The following is an 11,076-nucleotide window of genomic DNA, read 5'->3' on the forward strand; positions in this document are numbered from 1 at the left end:
GCACACTAGGAAGCTCAGAGCGTGCTTCTCCACACATCACTGATTGGGACTGGACAGGGTAATAGTGTAGTTAACAAGGCGTTTGGAACAGTAAATATAACCTTTACACCTCGAGACGTAGATTACAAGACCAATACAGGACTTTTGTTAGGCCAAGAACTAATACTGTGTGGTGTTCTGGGAGCCACATTACAGGAAGGATGTGTAGTGGAGGGGGTGCAGAGGAGATTCACCAGGATTTTCCCTGGGATGGAGCATATCAGCTATGGAGAGAGGCAGAGAACTCTGAGCGGAATGTGATTCAGAAGGATAAGATTATGAGGAGCATGGACTGGGTGGATAGACAGCAGCTGTTCCTTTTCGTCAGTGGGCCAAGAACAAGGGAGCACACTTTTAAAGCGAAGGATTTGAGATGTCGAGAGGATTTGTTGATTGTTTTTCATCCAGAAGGTTTTGGGGTCTGGAATATACTTACTGAGAGAGGAGTTATCGTGATAACTTCATAACTGCTAAAAACCTACTTAGGCGAGCTCTTAAAGTGTCATAACATTCCCGGTTATGGGCCTGGTGTAGGAGAGTGGGACTAATGTAGATTGTGCTGTATTTCTGACGGTGCAGGTTCTATGACCCTGTGATTACATGGTGTGGACATGAATTGCTGGGTTTCTGAAAACAACATTGATAAGAGTTATAAGGTGAACTGTCAATGGAAAAGATAAGAGAAAACGAATGCAGCTTCGTTACATTCTGAACCCAGCGAATAGAGAAGGAGAGCAGAGAAATGGCAGAACAATTAAGCAACTACTTCAGTTCTGTCTTCACAGAAGGAAACAAACGAAACAAATTAAATCTTCCCAGCAAGACTGGGAAGGCTAACTCTCGTCAGAAAAAAAGAATGAAATTAGTAAAAAAAAATGTTTTGGGAGAAATTATTGGATTGAAAGTATGGTTGAATTTAGAATATAGATGAAATGTGAGAAGGTTATATCCTATATCAAGGTCCTGTGTTTAAACAAAGCAGATGACAATAGGATGAGACAGGAGTTGGCTAAAGATAGTTGGAAGTGAAGACTTTACGGTGGAATCGTTAATGAACAGTGGAAGGCTTTCAAAGCAATTTTTCAACGTTCTCAGAGTGAAATGGAAAGACTGTAGGAAAAGGGTAATCTGCCGGAAATGTCTCAGGAAATAAGGGAGGCTATAAAATTAAAATAAATGGCATCAATAATGGCAAATACCAGTTGGAAAATAGAAGTTTGGGAAAACTTTAAATATCAAAATAAAGCAACAAAAAAAGGTATCAAGACCCATCAGATAGTTTATGAGAGTAAACTACCTCAGAATATAAAGACAGAAAGGAACATATTCTATAAATATACAAAACGAAATGAATGGCTAGGGTAAGCAATGCTCCTTTAGAGAAGGGGGATCCAGTAATGGGATATGAAGAAATGGATGAGGAATTGAAGAGTTATTTAGTCATCTACACAATGAAGGACACTAATAACATGCCAGCAATTGTCAAAGAGAGGAAGATAAGTGAGTACCTGGAAACAACCATTCCCAAGACAGAGATAATGTGGGGAAGCTAATGGAACCAAAGGTAGATAAGTCTCCTGTCCCTGATGGAACGTATCCCAAGATACAAACAGGTGATGAGTGAAATAGCAATTGCATTTGTGGACATTTTTCTGAATTCACTGGACTCTGATGCAATTCCAGCAAATTGGAAAGCAGGAGTTCACACACCACTGTTTAAAAAATGAGGTAGACAAAAAGTGGGGAATTATAGACCGGTTAGCATAACAGCTGTAGGGGAAAATATTTCAATCTGTAATCAAGGAATAAATGACAATGTATCTTGATAGAAATTGTCCCGTTGGGCAGACACAGTGATGGTTTGAAAGGCAGGCCACGTGTAACGAACCTACTGGAATTCTATGAAGACATTACAACTGCAGGGACCCAGTAGGTGTGGTGTACTGAGATTTCCAAAAGACAATCGATACAGTGACGCCAAAAAAGGCTGTTGCGTAAGGTGTGGCATTACGAGTAATGTATTAGCATGGATATAGGATTGGTTAACTAACATGAAGCAACAAGTGGGAATACATGACTTTTTTTCTGGTTGCTGATCAGTAACCAGTGGAGTGCCTCAGGGATCGGTGCTGGGACCGCAATTATTCACAGTTTGCATAAATCATTTGAAGTAGGGGGGCACGTGTAGTGTCTCAAAGATTACAGATGATAATAAAATGAGTGGCAGAGTAAAGTGTGCAGAGGAGTGTTAAACTTTACAAAGGGACATAAATAGTTGAAGTGAGTGGGCCAAGGTCTGGCAGATGGAGTTCAATTATAATAAATGTGAAATCGTCTATTTTGGTCGGAAAAATAGTAAAGAGGACTCTTACTTGAATTGTTTAAAAAAGCAGCATGCTCTTTTGCAGAGGGACCTGGGCGTCCTTGGGCATGAATCACAGAAGTTGGTCTGCTGGGGCAACAGGAACCTAACGAGGCAAATTGAGTTTTGTCCTTCATTGCGAAAGGGATTGAGTGTAAAAGCAAGGAGATTATTTTGCAGCTGTAGACCGTGCGTGTAGTTTTGGTCTGCCTACTTGAGAAAGGAAAAACCAGCACTACAATGGATGCAGAGGAGGCTCGCTAGGTTGGTTCCAGAGGTGAGGGGGTGGTTATGAGGAGAGACTGAATAGATTGGAATTATACAATGATTGGAATTTGAAAGAATGAGGGAGGAAAGAATAGCAACATATATATTTGTGAAGGGAGTAGATAAGATAGAAATATAAAGGATGTTTCCAGAAGCACGTGAAACTAGGACAACAGGGCAAAGCCTCAAAATTAGATGGAGCAGATTTAGGACTGAACTGAGAAGGAACTTCTTGACCAAGAAGATCGTGAATCTGTCGAATTCTTCGCCCAGTGAAATAATTGAGGATTTGTCAATGAATATGTTTGAACTCAGATAATGTTTTGAACAGTAAAGGAATTAAGGATTATGGTGATTGGGCGGGTAAGTGGAGCTGAGGCCATGAAATGATCAGCCATTATCTTATTGAATGGTGGCACAGGCTTGACGGCCAGATGGCCTACTCCTGCTCCTAGTTTGTACGATCTTATGCAATGGGTAACCATGAAATGGGAATCATATTTGAGAAATTGACTGATCAATACATACAGAGAAAAAAATGGATGCAATGCATTTAGATTTTCAGAAAGATGTTGATAAAAACTACGACCTAATGAGCAAACTCAAAAGTTACAGGATTGGGACTAAAATATGAGCATGGTTTTAGATGAGGAGAATTGACACGAAGCACTGAACAGTTTTGAAATGGAAGGATCATGTCAAGCATTTAGTTGAAGGAATCAAATGCAATATATCCCAGTCTGCTGACAGCATTAAATGATGTTGGATTGTTAGTGGGTGAGGAGGATATGAAAAAGCTCCAAAGTGATTGAGACAAGTGGAGTGAATGGGCAAATGCGTGGCAGATGAAGATGTGACGGTGTGTACTTTGATGTGGAAACAGTAGAACAGCAACCGATTATTTGAAAAGGGATTGGATGAAACATGTTGGTCTTTGAAGGGATTTATGTAATTTTTATTTTGCTGCTGTGACCTCAGAGGTCAGTGCAAGGCAGTGAGTTCTGAGGGCAGAAGGCAATACTGGGAATGGCATTGGCACGCTGACCAGTGTACACAGACCCACCAAATGGGGAACTGTAACATTGAAAAGGATCTGGATCTCCCTGTAATCCAGTCACTGAAAGCAATATTGCATGAGCGGAAAGTCGGCAGGAAGATAAATGGTGTGTTGACCTTCATTTCTAGGGCTTTGACTTACAGGAGTAAGGGTGTCTTACTGCAGCTGTACAAGGCCTTGGTGAGTGCCCATCTTGAACATTGTGCAGTATTGTGTGTAGTTTTACACTCCTAACCTAATAAAGGACAAACCCGACATTGAGGTAGAGCAGTGAAGGATGACCGGACTGATCTCTGGGATGACAGGCTTGTTGTGGGAGCCGAGTTTGGGGCGACTGGGACTGTATTCCATGGGCTTTAGAAAAATGAATGGAGACCTCAGTGAAACATATAAAACTCTGACGGGGTGAAACTGATTAGAAGGAGGGTTGCTAATTCCCCTGGCACGGACATCTAAAACAAGGGTGCCACAGTATTAGGTTAGGCAGGCCACTCTGCATTGAGATGAGAATAAATGTCTGCACTCAGTGACTGGTGACTCTGGGGATTTTCTCCCACATAAGCTGTGGAACACAAGGCACTGAATATAAATAAGGATTTATCGACACTAAACCGATCGGGAGGCATCTGTAGTACAGCTGTCACAAGCTCTCAGATGTTAGGGAGGAGGCCTCTGCAGGGTCAACAAGACTGTGTTTCCCGTTCCCTTTTCTGATACCGAGGCTGGTGTTGGGTGTTCTGTCAGTTTTATCCTTCCAAACCTCGGAGCAGTTTGATGCAATTTATTGTCTTGCTTTACCGTTTTGGAGTCTATTAAAACGTTTATCACGTGTGTGTGTCTAGAATTACGTTTAGGCTAGACCAGGAATGCATGGAATTCACCAGACCAGAATTCACTTCCTGAAAGTACATTGGTGAAGCAAATTGGAGTTTGCAATTGACATTGATTTCAGCGTAATCGTTACTGACACCAGATTTTAGATCTCAATATTATATTAATTGTCATTAACTTCCATCAGCTTCCAGAGCATTAGCCTGCTCTGGACTGGTAATCCAGTGACGTTTCCACAACACAGAACCATCTCCACATGGGTAGCTATCTGGAACCACACTGCGCAGGATATTTATGTGCTGTTTGACAGATCTGGCGAAAATGACTTCTACAAGTTTAACTATCGTAATGGGACTGAGGGGGTGGTAATGGGTCAGATTTTAATTTTTCCCCTCTTAGGGAACTGGACATAACTGAGTAATTTTCTGCATCGCTATGGAGATGACAGATTTGGAGCTGGAATGAAACAGCTTCCTCAGGGACACGGCTTATTGTGCAGCACAAGTCTTCAGTTCTCTTGCAGGAATGTTGTCAGGGCACATTGCCTTTATCCTATCTGCTTTGTTCACCGGTTTCTTAAAGTCACGGGAAGCAAATCAAATTGATTGAAGACGGGCATCTGTGATTCTGTGGACATCATGGCGAGGGTGAGGTTAATTATCCACTCAACACTTCTGGTATAGTATCGTACCAAAACTGCATTCTTATCTATTACACTGATGTACAGGGCTGTTCCATTATTTAGGATGGGGATAATAGTGGAGCCTTCTCCTCCATGAAGTTGTTTAACCGTCCATCACCATTTATGGCTGGATGTGACAGGACTCTTGGTTTGTTGGTGTTGGGATCATTGCACCCTCTCTATTAGATGTTAGTTCTGCTGTTTGGAATGCAAGCAGTCAATTTTGGTAGCTTTATCGAGTTGTCATCAGGTTTAGGTACACATGATTCGGACACTGACACATTCACCAATATATCACTGAACCATAGATCAACATGGTTGGAATGGTAGACCGAGGGATCATCCCAGGAAAAACCTTACAGATTGTGCTTGAATATAATTCTGGTTCTGCTGCTGCTGTTGTCTGCAGAACCACATCAATGCCAGCAATTCTCTATTTAAGAAAGTTTGGAGAGTTAGATCATTTAATGTATTTACAGATGAGTTTTGACTTGCAAATGAATTGAGTGCAATGAAGGACTAGTGATGAAGGAGGAGTGAAAGCGTCATAGACTCTTAGAATCATACAATATGCAAACAGACCTTTCGGTTTAACTCGTCCGTGCTCACCTGGTTTCCTAAATTGAATTATTACTATTTTTCTTACTTTAGCACAGACCCCTCCAAACATTTCCTATTCCTGTACACATCCAATTCTCTTTCAAATGTTGTATTTGTACTTCCCAATGCGACTTCCTCGGACAGCTCTCTACCTATACACACCACCCTCTGTGAGAAACAACTGTCCTTTTGATATCGTTTAAATGTCTTCCCTCTCACCTTAAAACTATCCTCTATCGTTCTGGACATACCCACCAGTGGGAAAAGATCTTGTCTATTCATCCTATCCATGCCTGTCATTAGGAAATAAAGGTCATCTCTCAGCCTCCAACGCAAAAGGAACAAAATCCCAGCCTTATATCTCAAAACCTCCGGTCTCCATCACATCATTTTAAATACTTTTGCCCCCGTCCCAGTTTATAACATCCTTCCTAAAGCAGGGCGACAAGAATTGTACTCAGTACTCCAAATGTGGCCTTACTATTCTCTTGTAGAACCACGACATGATGCTCCAATTCCTGTAATCAATGCTCTGACCGATGAAAGTCAGTTTGCCTTATGCTTTATTCACTGCCCTGTCAACCTGAGACTCCACTTTCATGGCACTATATACCTGGTCCCTGGATCTCTCTATTTGGCAACACTCCCGAGCATGCTACCATTTCCTAAAATAAATCTTAAACTCGTTTGCCTAACAAAGTGCAATATCTCATGTTTATCTGCATGAAGCTCCATCAGCCAATCCTCAACCCACTTGCCAGTAGATCAAGATATCATTATTTTCTAAGACAGCCTTCTTCACTGTCCACCATAACTCCCATTTTGAGGCTTTCTTCTCCAAATTAATATCCATGGTTCCAATATTCTCATCCAAATCATTTACAAAAACAATGAGCAACAGCCTGGTCATTGCGGCACAACGCTGGACTCAGGCCTCCAAGTGGAACAGCAAATCTCTCCCAACTCCCTCTGTCTCCTATAGTCAAGCCAGTTTTGTATCTAGTTGGATAGGTCTCCCTGATTTCATGTGATCTAATCTTATTAACCAGGCTACCATGTGGAACCTTGTTGGGCCTCACTAAGGTCCATGTAGACAACGTATGATTAGATTAGATTAGATTACTTGCAGTGTGGAAACAGGCGCTTCGGCCCAACAAGTCCACACTGACCCGCCGAAGCACAGTGCTGCTTTACCTTCATCTATCTTCCCAATCACGTCTTCAAAAACTGCAATCTAGTTTGTGAGATATAGATTCCTAGACATAAAGCTGTGCTGAATATCCGTAATCAGTCTTTGCCTTTCCAAATGCATGTAGATTCTGCCTTTCAGAATCTCCTACAAACACTTATCGACCCTTGACATCAAACTCACTGGTCTGTACTTTCCTGGGTTTTCTTCCCAGCCAAATTACAAATAATGTAACAACATTAGCTGTCTTCCTGTCCTCCAGTACCTCAACCGTCGATTTCAATGATACACAGAAGAAAGTCCACAGAACTGCAGATTTCGCAAACCAGAAACTAAGACAGAAATGTGCTGGAAAGGCTTTGCAGGTCTGGCAACATCTGTGCAGAGAAATCCGAGTTAATGTGTTACAACACGGGGGAAACAAGCCCAACCCCCAACCCCCACCACTACCACCACCGCGCGCTAATTTAAACTTGCAACACAGAAAAGATTTAAACAGTTTTGTTATCTGTAAAAATTCGGAAGGCCAATAACCATCCTAAAGGTCACTATTTAAAGTAAAAATTGACAACCTTTTTTTAAAGGCTAACAGAGAATAATTATCTAACAACTATTTCCAACTCCTTTCTCTGACCTATCTTTTACTTTCTCTTCGAAAATGCTCGTCCGATAACCTCCCCCCTAAGATATGCCAAAGCATTCAAATTTCAGAACCAACCAGCTGTCGAATCTTCCTCTGTCTTTGTTTCTTCCCCTCAGAGTTTCTGCTTCACAGGTCATTGATAAATAAAGGTACATTTCGGAGAGCTATTCTCCGGGCAGTCTGCAGATGTTGGTGGCGTGGCAGTTCTCCCCTAACTGGTAAAAATGTTTTTCAGCTTTCATCCCAAAGCATCGGGGTTTTTTTTTTATATAATATTGCCAAATGCCAAATTTAAATCGATTGTAGTTTAGCTTCTTGGACATAATTTAAACGGATTGATCAAATTTGATTTTATTTTTTGTCTCATAGCAACCCGGGTACTGCCAGCTGCTGGACCAAATGGTATATTGTAAATTTTCCAGAACTCACTGTGCTTGTAAATCCTTCAACTCTCTTAAAGGTACGGTACCCTGTACACGTTCATAACACATTTTCTCTCAAAAAAGAAGCATCATAATGAAAACATAGTCTCATTTGTTTTTTCTATTCTTTAAACACATTACCATAACGTACAGATAACTGAAATCTAAGTTCACCTTAACTCTTTCCCATTTACCTATATGTAACATTAGATAAATACAAATCTCGTCTAAAGTTTATCAGTTAAATCGGTGAGAACGCATCTGCGATGACATTCTTACTACACACTACATGTACGATTTTTAAATTAAAAGTCTGTCACATAACACTCCAATGAAATAGTCTTTAAAGAGTTCAAGAATGTAAGCAGATTGGGCTCCGTGTACACAACCGTCTCCAACACGCTGTTTGTGAATACACATTACGATGTTATAAGGATAGTACCAAACTCAATAGTTCTTTCTCAATCGTGGAATATTTTCTCTGGTGGATGTTGAGTTTCTTTGAAAAGTACGATCCCATCTCATTGTCCTGTAGCAGTACAGCTTCAACTTTGAAAGGTTTTCTAGCATTTGGTGTAGCTGAAACTGTTTTGGTGGTCAATATTTCTTTTTAATAGTCGAATGCCTCCTGGCATTGTTCTGTCAACCAAAACTTGGTGCTCTTCTTCAGCAAGTCGGTTAACGGTGCCATTACACTGCTGAAGTTTGGAACAGACATCTGATATAATCCGCTGACTCCGAAGGAGCGAACACCTTTTTCTTCGAGGTTGGCCATGGAAATTCCTCAGTTGCTTTTATCTTTGCGTTCCATGGGATCAACCTTCCATGACCGATATTTTGTCCCTAGAACATCATGTCTGCTTTCACGAATTCTGTTTTGTTTAATTTTATCGCCAGTTTTGTTTCTCGTATTCGTTCGAAAAGCTCTGCCAACTGTACCAAGTAATTTTTCCAGGACTTGTAAAGATCACTACATCGTCCAAACGGACTGTACAGTTTATTAATCAGGCCACAACTCTGTTCACGGGTCTTTGGAATGTATTGGGTGTGTTCGCCATTCCAAAGGGCATCACTTTTAAATGGTACAGACCATTTGGCGTTACAATTCAGAAATGTCTTTCACTGTCTCTGCTAAAGGTACCTGCCAGAATCCACGCATTAACTCTAACTTTGTGATGTAACTGACTTGTCCAACTTTCTCTATACAGTCCTTCAATATCGGTGTTGGATACAAGTCTGATTTTGTAACAGTGTCGATCTTCCAATAATCCAAGCAAAATCATTGAGTCCCATCCAGTTTGGGAACTAAGATGATCGGCGAGCTCCACTTGTTTGGGCTTGGTTCGATGATGTCCTCATTGAGCATATCCTCCACCTCCTTCTGGACCTGTCTGGCTTTGAGAGGATTATGCCGATATGGATTGTCTTATCGGAACAGTATTCCCTACATCTACATCATGTACAATAGCATTAGTTCTCCCCCACACATGTGATTCGAACATATATCCTCATATTGCAATAACAAACCTTTCAACTGAGTTCTATGCTCCTGAGACAGATAGTTTACTAATCTATCCCACTGCTCAAGGACTTCTACATTTTTGACATATTTTGAGGCACATCAAAATCCACGACATTTGGATTTGATTTCTCACTCTGTAGGGCAGTAAGTAACACCTGTTTCTCCAATTCTTTCTCTCCTCTACTTTTCAGGAGGGGACCTAAACACTCGTTTATAACCCACATAAAGGGGTCTTCGAATGTGGGAATTGGTAACAGAGGTGCTAGTTTCATTACTGTCCGTGGCCTACCTACCATTTAGCATGAATGACACGTATGCCAAACGTTAACCACATCTTTGTGCATTCGAGGTCAGTAAAAATGGTTTTGTCCCTTAGCCCGAGTCTTTCGTACCCCTAGGTGACCTCCTACGGGTAGTTCATATGCTACCTGTAAAACTTCCTGTCTCTATGCTACCAGCAACACAATCTGGTGCACCTCAGCACATTTCTCCTCTGCACTAACCTGATGTGGTCTCCATTTCTGTCTTAAGATCTATCTTTCAGATAATAACCCTCATGAATATCCTCTGCCTCCTTTTCAGAGTACATATCCACATATATATCTTTTATCGTCTTGTCATCTGTTGCACGTCCCTTAGCCTTTCAGGCCAAAACACCTCTGTCTGACCCACTGCCTGTTCAGGTATTCCCTACACCATTACGGCAAACAGGGTGTCCATTAACTGAACCTCAACTCCTTCATCTTTGTCTATAGTTTGTCCTTCGTGCTGTGACTTATAATAGTGGGATATGGTTACTGCACAGCCTGGGAAAATACCAGGGAATTTCCAATTTAACACTTCAGTTTCTTTGTCTTCCTTGGGCTTCTCCTCAACAAGCAATGTCGCTCCCAACTTGGATCCTGCTAAATCCTTCCCAAGAACAACCTGAATTCCTGGATCTGACAGTCTGTAAATCATTCACACTATAACTTCCCCAGTCTTTAGTAGGCACTCCAACCTGATCTTACATAGGGAAATGCTAGATTTCTGTCCATCTTTCCCATAAATTAATACATTCTGGGGTAACTGATCAGAAAGACTACAAATTCATTCATCTCTTACTATTAGCGACTGGTTAGTTCATGTACCTCTCAAAATTATAACTTCTTGCCCTTCTACCACTGGTATTTCTGAGTAAACTTTACTCACAGAGGCGAATGCTTTATTGAGATCAGGTACTAACTCCATACCCAGCCCCTGCCGAGGCTGTGCACTTTCCTGCAGCTCTTCGGTTCTTGTTGGGGTTTCCTTTAAAACGTTCACTAATGCCACTGGCTTAGCTTCTTTTACCACATCTTTTCCCACAGTCCCTTTCTTAACAATCAGCACTGTGACCATACAAATTCCTCCTTATGGCAGTGAAAACATCTTTTCCCAATGCCCTTCTGAAACCACCGGCACTGTAATTTTCAGTGTCCCA

This window comes from Chiloscyllium plagiosum, unplaced genomic scaffold (assembly GCF_037043375.1).
Source record: "Chiloscyllium plagiosum isolate Xiang-an unplaced genomic scaffold, Cpla_swu_hap1 HiC_scaffold_38, whole genome shotgun sequence".
Classification (NCBI taxonomy): domain Eukaryota; kingdom Metazoa; phylum Chordata; class Chondrichthyes; order Orectolobiformes; family Hemiscylliidae; genus Chiloscyllium; species Chiloscyllium plagiosum.